This window comes from Siphateles boraxobius, unplaced genomic scaffold, assembly GCF_051911475.1.
Source record: "Siphateles boraxobius isolate OS27281-9 unplaced genomic scaffold, OSU_SipBor_1 22, whole genome shotgun sequence".
In the NCBI taxonomy this organism is placed as follows: domain Eukaryota; kingdom Metazoa; phylum Chordata; class Actinopteri; order Cypriniformes; family Leuciscidae; genus Siphateles; species Siphateles boraxobius.
Genome location: NW_027508833.1, coordinates 40,694,563 through 40,705,000, shown reverse-complemented (window position 1 = coordinate 40,705,000; position 10,438 = coordinate 40,694,563).

The following is a 10,438-nucleotide window of genomic DNA, read 5'->3' as shown; positions in this document are numbered from 1 at the left end:
TTCAAATGCTTGCCACGTTTCTTTTTTCATACCATATTCTTTCATTACATTTTTATGGGTCATTTAAAGGTGAATAAAACTCTCCTGATGCGAGCTCAATAACAGCGCAGGCACTGACATGAGCGCTGTAACAAAAGCTTACAGAGCTGAATTAAATTCTGTTTTATTATGAGCCAAGCCAGATATATGAATATAATTCCTTTTCTAAATGCGTCTCTTGAAAATCACTCTGTGAAAATCTCCTGTGATGTTTACATTTATACCATTTTAACATTTTATTATGAGTTACACTGTATCAAAAATGAAATATGACCTATATTCACAGAGTAACTGGAGGAGCATTTTAATAAACTGCTTGTGGTTTATTGATTATTTATGACAGAATATACTGACCTGACCTATGATCTTTTTTTGTGTTGTTTTTGTAGACGCACTCTAAAAAATCAAATTTTTTCTACCCAAATCCAGGGTTGAGCCTTTTGGGTAAATTGTTTGGGCTAGTTTTTTAGTTTTTGGGTAGTTTTTGTGTTACCCAAACCCTCAGACATATGTATTCAAAACTACATAAAATTTGCTAAACTGTAAAATATGGTCCAAAATAAAGGAATTATCATGCAAACCGTGTTTGTTTTTTCTAGTTTTTTTTTAGTTTAGAGGATTTAAGTTAATCCGTAAACATTAATTCATGTATGCAATAAACAAGAAGAAAAAGCTAGCACTACAGTAAAAATGAATCGACCCAGTATAATGGGTTAAATCAACAACCCAATTTGCTGGGTAAAATTAACCCAACATTTACATTTGGCAGATGCTTTTATCCAGAGCGACTTACATTGAATTTCAAGAAACACATTTGCATTGTTATCAGTTCTTGCTTTCCCTGGGAATCAAACCCATGACCTTGGCGTTGCAAGCACCAAAGCTCTACTGTTTGAGCTATAGGAAACCAACATGTGTCTTGTCTTATATTTACCCACTCCTTGGATTGAAAACAACCCAAATTGGGTTGTTTTTAACCCAGTATAGGAAAGAGTGCCTATTCTTAAACGTCATTTGTCATTTTATAAATAATGATTGTACCACTAAGACCTCTGTGAGTTTGCATACTATTTTTCATCATTCTAGGTGCAGCTGAATATTATATAAAAGCCACCAATATGATAATACAGTGAGTCTGCAAGTGAATTAAAATAAACACAGAACACAGGCCTGGATGATCCCTCGTCACTGGGAGTAAGCGGCCCTTCGGGTGGACGTATATGTTGATTGGGCGCATTGAAATAAGCGTGATTCGTGATTGGACCCGCGCGGATCCGTCAAGCCGTGTTGATCTGACGGTTAATGGAGTCGCTGCTGTCAACGGTCCGGCACAACTGATGGAATCATCCTTTTGTTCCTTGATGCAGTCAGTGTCTCTTCACCCAATCTTGTATTCTCCTTTAATAGTCAGTGGTAGTTAATTATTAAAGGTATGTATTTGAATTATAAATATACTAGTTATACAGAAGTAGGCAAAGCAGGCACAGCGCCTCAGGCTAAATTCCTCCATTAGCCATTATTTTCCAGTCTCCTGCCTCCATTTCCCTGCCTTCTAGTTTTATGTCATCTCCAAAAAACAGCCAGGCGTTGCTTTGTACTTGCCATCTCCTCCCCACTATGACCACAAAAAAAAAAGAAAACCCTCCCCTGCATACATATATCTGCAGACGCCTTGAAGTGGGATGTCATACCTGTCTTACTTTTAATGAATGGCTTTCTTCACCGTGTCCCAGGATTCCAGACTCTCCTGAAAGCTGATGGCGAACGTTACCGTACATCATTAGGCGTGTCGGGAACAGCGCCACCCACAGGACACACGCGGTCCTGAAGCCGAAACAAAGAACTTTTACACGCTTTTCTCTTTTTTTCCTCCTCCTCTCCGGTCCGACTGCCTCTCCTCCGCTCGACCATCATCTCCTCCACCTCTGGATTTATGAATAAAATACGACACGCTCAGAATAAGAAGATGGCACTGCAGTAACTGTCAAATGCCAAGATGAAATAATAAATTCAGGTGCCTTTTTCTGCTCTGTTGAAGGAAACTTTGTTCTCTTTCCGAAGCTGGCTGCTTCGTCTGGTTTTTTCTTCCCGGTTGCCGCTCGCTCGTTTTCAAATATTTCCACCCCATTTCTGCAAGTTTTTTTTCACTTCCTTCAAGCGGTTCACATTCTACGCTTCACTTTTAAAGGTTTCATGGAGTGATTGATGACATTGGATGTAAAAGCAGTGCGATACTGTTTGTAACCTCCATCAGAACATTCATCCACTCTATCTCTTCAAATGCAATATAAGCGCCGGTGAATAAAGCATTAATGTTGGGGTCGGTTGATTGGAGTCTCCAAAATGGGTCAAACTCTTAGCTATGTAACTCTTTTTCTTTGAATGAAATATTTTCCTCAGGTAATTGATCACATGTTTGACACACACACCTTTATTCTACTCATTCTAGTGTTCTCTGGGAATCAAAACCATGACCTTGTTGTAGGAATCGCTTTAGGACGATCCCGACAAAATGAACTTTCCTACACTTGTCCATGCATGTGTGTGTGGATTTCACATTAAACCTGCATCTGAACTGCCTGTAATTAACCAAGAACAGAGCGAGATGTTATCCTTCTCATCACTCTTTTAGAAATATACACAACATTGACAGTGGAATGAAAAAAGTAAAGAAAACATTCACATTTATGCATTTAGCAGACCTTATATTAAAAAGGAACAAGGGCAATTTGACAAAGAGCCAACAACATTCGTAACATACAACGGCAGATTTATTAGAAGACTAGATTAGGAAAAGTAAAACTATTTAGCAAGTTGGCGATTTCATATGAATCAGATCCGGATACGGCCTGGATCCGGCGGACTGCGGTAAACCTTGGGATAAACAGAGCGACTAATACTAGCGTAGACGCAAAGAACATCAGGATTTATGGGAAGTGTTCCCGGTTCCGGCTGATATAAACTATGCAGCCTAACATTGAATTATAACAATCTATAATGTGTTATGTGTATGCTAAGCCAAAGAGATGTGTTTTTAGTCTAGATCTGAACTGACAGACTGTGTCTGCTTCCCGGACAATGTTAGGAAGATTGTTCCAGAGTGTTTAGGAAAAGGATCTACCGCCAGCAGTCGATTTAGATATTCTAGGTATTATCAACTGGCCAGAACTTTGAGATCGCAATAGACGTGAAGGACTATAATGCGTTAACAGCTTGCTCAAGTACTGGGGAGCTAAACCATTTAGTGCTCTGTAAGTAATCAGCAATATCTATACAATGTTTACACTCTAAAATAACCCAACCGTAACCCCACCGCTGGGTCCTTATTGGACAGAACACGCACTGGGTTGATTTGAAGTGCTGGGCTTTACCATTTAACAGATTTCTGGGTAAATTATTTGACCCAACCAATGGGTGAAATTAACCCTCTTGCTTGATTAAGTCTTACTCATGTGCTGGGTTATTTCCGTTCTCATTGGCTTCACAAAAAAATTAGTAACAAATATTTGTTATAAAATAATGTAAATATAAAATAATTATTTTCTCTGTAATACAATAAACCAAAGAGGCCAATGTAAAAAAAAAATATCATACATAATATATATATATATTTTTTTCATTAAACACAGGGAGCCAATGCAGTGTTGACAGAACCAGGCTAATATGGTCAAACTTCATGGTTCTAGCAAGAACTCCAAAAAAAGGTCCACCTTGTTGTCAGATCATAGAAAAAAAAAAACGTACAAATATGCCACAGAATTAGGAAAAAAATATTTATGAATTACCATGAGAGTGTGTTGGACCCCTTCGTCAGTCAACAGGAACCTGTGAAGAAGAAGAACCAGCATAACCAGATCATAACCCAAACTGAGCAGAACACTCAATCTATATTTATACCTGATGGAAACGTGTCATTCACACAACTCATGAATGTTTGAGTGTGTTTATGGAGGGAGTGTGTTTGATGGTTCCTGACAGCACACTGAATGTTTCCTCAAGGTTCATGAAACCACCTCAAAGATCTCCCTCTCCGCCACTTTCTGTCGCTCTCACTCCTCCTCTCTTCTACTGAGATCAAGGTAAGAGTCGTGATGGGAAATATCCATGAGGTAAAAACATCAGATCACTTTACAGCACAATGAGAAATTAGAGTCAACACTGTGATGGATTATCCAGGCAAGAGACACAGGGATATTCCCTGGAGAATAGATGGATAAATGGATTTAAGTCAAACAAATTGCATTGTGGTTTTTGCCTATATAGCAGTTTATATGTGAAGTATGTGATTGCTGCACACTCTCCTCCTCTCTGTCATTGGTCAACCAGTCGGATAGCCCCGCCCCAACTCATGTCATTGGTCAATCAGTCAGATAGCCCCGCCCCAACTCCTGTCATTGGTCAATCAGTCAGAAAGCCCCGCCCCCAACTCCTGTCATCGGTCAATCAATCAGAAAGCCCCGCCCCAACTCCTGTCATTGGTCAATCAGTCAGATAGTCCCGCCCCCAACTCCTGTCATTGGTTGAGGCTGATGCAAAGGTCAGATGCAAAAGACTAATGGTACGTAAGGAAACATTATGACTGTAATACAGAGTTATTGAAAACGTTTAAGAAAAAAATATCATGACTGATAATACTGTTTAAACAAATGGGTTTTAAGTTTAGACTTAAACAATATATTTGTTGACATGTGGTGAAGCTCAAACAAACAGGGTTGTGTTTCCCAAACGCATCGTTAGCCAACTATGGTCGCAAGTTTCGTCGTTATCAGCAGTTTAACGAGTCTGTGTTTCCCGAAACTGTAGTTCTGATGAACATTCACAAACAGCATCACAGAGTTGTGTGTGTGAGCGACAGACCAGTTTCTCGTTCATGACATGAACTCAATAAATCCTGATCTTGAGCAGAATAATCAAGCTGACATTCAGTGCAATCTATATCTTTCATTTAGAATACATACAAATGTCATTTACGTCTTTTAGTTTGTCGAGAGATTTAAAGCGTAGTTTTTGAAGAGTGTGCATGTGTGAGCGTGATCTAGTGCGTAAGAACGAGTCTATGAGTGAATCTGGAAATAAAGCAAAATAACTGAGAAAAATGAGAAATAGTCCTCAGACGCCATATCCATAATTTATAGCATAATTCTAGCATTAACTCCATCTCAAACAGATTCTTTAACAGTAGTTATTACTCCATAACCTGCGTGACATCATCAACTAACGTGGTTGAACGACCAATTTTGTTTCGGGAAACAGTCGTAACTAGCTAGCTGATTTCGTCAACGATGTATCGTACTGTGATAGTGAAGCACGAGTTAATGTTGTCGTACGGGAAACACACTCCAGGGCTGCGTTTCCCAAAAGCATTGTTTATCAACTATGGTTGCAAATGCCTTTACCAACATAGTTCAGTTAATGATTCTGAATTTCCCCAAATCATGGTACTGAATGATAAGATATGCAAGTAACATGGTGTCCAATGAACAACATCATTTTTGTTAGTTATGGCCAGATATGATTTAATATGCTGCCATTACAGCCAGGCAAACGGCGTCTCTTCACCAAGCATAAAGTGAGACACAGACAGTCACATCAGACCAGCTTCCTTCGCTGTGAGTCATTTACAAGAACAGAATAATTTAGGGAAGAGAAAGTTGGAGCCCAACTGTCAGACGTGTGCTTGATGGCCTCTTTGTCTCAACACCGACTCTAATTGTGTGTGACGTTTATAAAGAGTTTCTTTTCATTTCCGTGAGTAAGATAGCAGTACATCCTCTAGCCATCTGGCGAGCAGCGTGAGGAACACGATCTGTTTGAAAACGCTCCACTCCGCTATGAAGATATAATTGTTCCCCCTTAGCTGCAAAACAAAGAGCAATCAAACTATGTGTTTATTTTTAATTTCCCATGCATGTTTTATCACGGCATATGCCAGCGCCGCTACGACGGGAGGACTCTATCTACACGCGAGAAATGACTTCTGCCGTGTGTATGTGTGCGAGATAAAGACGGCAGAACATTATCACAGGCACTATTATCGTCAGTCATACTCTGGAGTGTCCAGGGAGGATGGCTAGAGTTCAGTCCAGCCCCAAAGCCATATCACAGTCTGCGAACGCCTTGAGAGATCGCTCAGTCTGAAGAGCCCGGATTCGCCTTGTCACGGCCTAATACACGGATTGATTCATGGAGAGAATGGATCAGGAATATGTCCTTCTGTCGAGACTATTACCCGTCTCAGCCCATCTCTCAGGCTGTAATGATGACGGCTGATGGGCCGCTAATTTTTGTTCTTGCTGAGCAAACGCTGTTTCACTGGTCAGACCCTGAGCAGAAGCAGTTCATGAAGAAACCCGTGACTCTCTTCATGAAGAGACACAGAAATAACCACTACTATCATCAGGTCATGCTCTTTCAGGGGGTTCATTTTACTCGAGAAAAGAGCGATTAAAGGACATTCACAGATTTATTGTGTATATCTAATATCTAATTAAATAAGTTATCTAGAGGTTTTTGCATGTGGTGCAGTTAAAAGTATTTTAGGATGAGGTCCTTGTAAGGTTTGTATGGTTTAGACGGGGTGTGAATTAAAGACGTAAGGAAGGTTTGGTCTCCCTTAAAGAACGTCAAAAGATGTTCGAAGAAAGTAGCCTTTTAATATGAAAAATGAAAATCTGTAAAAATAAACATACATTTCTATTATAGCTCTGACTGATTTTAAATAGTATTTATGGTTGCCCCTGAAATGGATCATGCTATTGACATTACCTGAGTTTAATACGCTGGAAAACACTGAATGTGCATTTATTGAATCAACAGAGCAAGAACATAATGTACCCAACGAAAAAAAATATGTTTTAAAAACATGTTATGAAAATAAGGCTCTATGAACATTCAAAATGTCCAGTTTTTTTGAATGTTTTGAAAACTTTTGGTTTTGTAATAGTGACTGAACGTTAAGGGAACATTCAATTGTATCATTATTCAAACATTATGGGAACATTACTTTTGAATTTTCTGAAACAAGTAGTAACATTTAAAAAACATTAGACAAACATTAAAATGAAGTGTTTTAGAAAAAAACTTTCAATTGTTGATATTTAAATATTTTTTTTTTGTGCTAATGTGTTGAGAACATTAATAAATACAATATAACTGAACCAACATTCTGCTAATGTTACTGAAAGAATGTTTGTTCATAACGTTGAGAAAACCTTGACAGAACGTTCCCGGTTCGCAGGGTAAGTGTTGAAAATGCACATTGAATGTTGAATGATAAAATTGAATATAAAAATCAAACTGATAAAATATCAACAACAGCGCATGGTTTATGTCATCAGATGCATGTGAAAGTTGTGTTCATTTCTATTGCAACAGTAGACACCCGTCACATTTTATTTCAGAATCATCATTGGTCCAATTATCTTTTTTATTAAATAAAGTGATGAAGCATCATTAAGAACATGATCTAACAAATTACAATACTCATGAATTAACCAGCATTAACCAAGATGGAGAAAAGTGTGAAAATAGTAATCTAAAAAACTTTGGCCACCCTAAAAGTCAGTGTGTAATTCACTTTCACCATCAGGCTGTAAAAATTATCTTTTTTCATTGAAGGCCATTAAAATCTACAGTACGCATCACAGCAATTTGTGCACGCAGCATTTCAATACCAGTATTATACCATGGGATGCCCTGTTGTTTTTCTTTTATTGGTCCTATCTGCCGACTCCGTGAACACCCTGGTAACCACTTAGAACACCCTAGCAACACCCTGGTGACCACTCAGAACACCCTAGCAACACCCTGGTGACCACTTAGAACACCCTAGCAACACCCTGGTGACCACTCAGAACACCCTAGAACACCCTGGTGACCATTTAGAACACCCTAGCAACACCCTGGTGACCACTCAGAACACCCTAGCAACACCCTGGTGACCACTCAGAATACCCTAGAAAACACCTGACAACAATCTGACCATTCAAAACATCATAGCAACACCCAGTTAACCACTCAGAATACCCTAGAAACACCTAACAACACCCTGGAAACCTTTCCCTAGCAATCGCAGTAGAACCGTCCAGGAAAGCACTCTAGGATTATGAGTTTTGTGTGGTTAATATTACTCATTTTTATTTTGATGTCTGATGTTTTAGTCTGTGTGACGCCACTGTGTGTTCTTGTGTCACGTGACCTGTAAGGCTCACGTGACTGGTGTGCCTGAACGATGCCCTCGCTCGCCCTCTTCACTGCAGGTCGCCGGTGAACGCTAATGCATGAGGATTTCACTTCTGATGGCTGTTCATTTTACTGCTCATTTGAGCAGATTTACAGCACACGTTCTATCTCTCGACCGCAGCGCCACTCTTATCTGTAATGAAAGCGAGCGGAGCATTAATCAACAGCCCTGACTATCACATTAAATGTATTGTATATGGGGAGTAAACACGCTCTGCGGCTCCACCATATCAGGCCAGTGGAGAGAGAACATGCCAGAAAAAACCCTTGTTATATTTGTCACAATTTCACCTCTGCTGTTTTTGAAGCAATGTTCCATGAGGCCATAAACTGCATTACAACAGTGCATAAATTTGTCTGATTTGTGGCTGGAGTAACTAATTCCTTGAGTACATTTTAGAAAAACAAGCAGCCAGCCCTGAAATTGCAATTCTATAAAGGCTTTAAATTACCGGGTACGGTATCGAGGACCGGCCTGATGTGCGAGTTATGGAAAGCGACGTTGCTTCTCGAGATTGAGTCAATAAAAGGCAAGATGACTGAGGCATGTACTCAAACAGAATTAAAAGGAGGCTACAGAAGAGCCATGCATCTCATTTAGAGAGAGAGAGAGAGAGAGAGAGAGAAAGGGCGAGAGAGGGAGAGAGAGAGGGAGGGAGAGAGGGAGGGAGAGAGAGAGAGAGAGAGAGAGAGAGGGCGAGAGAGAGAGGACGAGAGAGAGGGCGAAAGAGAGAGAGAGAGAGAGAGAGAGAGAGAGAGAGAGAGAGAGAGAGAGAGAGAGAGAAAGGGCGAGAGAGAGAGAGGGAGAGAGAGAGAGAGAGAGGGAGATAGAGAGAGAGAGAGAGAGAGAGAGGGAGAGAGAGAGGGAGAGAGAGAGGGAGGGAGAGACAGAGAGAGAGAGAGAGAGAGAGAGAGAGGGAGAGAGAGAGGGAGAGAGAGAGGGAGGGAGAGAGAGAGAGAGAGAGAGAGAGAGAGAGAGAGTGAGAGAGAGAGAGAGAGGGAGAGAGAGAGGGCGAGAGAGAGAGGACGAGAGAGAGAGGGCGAGAGAGAGAGAGAGAGAGAGAGAATGAGAGAGAGAGAGAGAGGGCGAGAGAGAGAGAGAGAGAGAATGAGAGAGAGAGAGAGAGGGCGAGAGAGAGAGAGAGAGAGAGAGAGAGGGCGAGAGAGAGAGAGAATGAGAGAGAGAGAGAGAGATGGCGAGAGAGGGCAAGAGGGCGAGAGAGAGAGAGAGAGAGAGAGAGAGAGAGAGAGAGAGAGAGAGAGAGAGAGAGAGCGAGCTGCAGGCCATGCGTTTCATCACACGTCTGAAATGCTTTGAATCTTACAGTGACAAATGTGTTTGTGTGCTCCAGCTCCTCAAACAACCACGTATGCGACTCGAAACAGGTGTTTCGTGCTGTCTGAGCTCTTAGGACTCTTCATTTATAAATATTTTATATGTATTAATATATAGCCATTCATGGTCAATGCATATATTGCAGTATATTGAAAAATACATGCACTAGTTTCCCATATATGGAATGCATTATGTAATATATTGCATTATATTTTGCAGTATACTCACATATATTTTTGTTACTTAAGGGTACTCCCTGAATTCCATTACAATAGAAACAGATATTTGTGACAAGGCGTCATTAGTAGCGTAAGTCAAAGTGTGTAAATCATGAATGATTCCTCAAATCATGTGTGTTGTTGAGGAGTGTGTGTGTGTGTGTGTGTGTGTGTGTGTGTGTGTTTATGTTACTAAGTGATCAGACTCAGCGTTTTCACCTGATGGACCAGAAAACGGTTGGAAAAATCACACAGATGCATTAAAGGAGGAACACGTCTAGAGACCAGAAGATCACTGAGGACTCTTGAACACAAGGCAGGAAGAAAACCCCTAGAAACCACTCATAATACCCTAGTAACACCTTGAAAACCATTCAGAACACATTAGCAACACCATGGCAACCCCTCAGAATACCATAGAAACCACCTAACAATACCCTGGTAACCATTCAGAACACATTAGTAACACCCTGGCAACCATTCAGAACACCCTAGCAACCAACCATTAAGATCACTCTAGCAACACTCTGGTAACCCCTCAGGATACCCTATAAACCACCTAACAACATCCTGGTAACCATTCAGAACACCCTAGCAACACCCT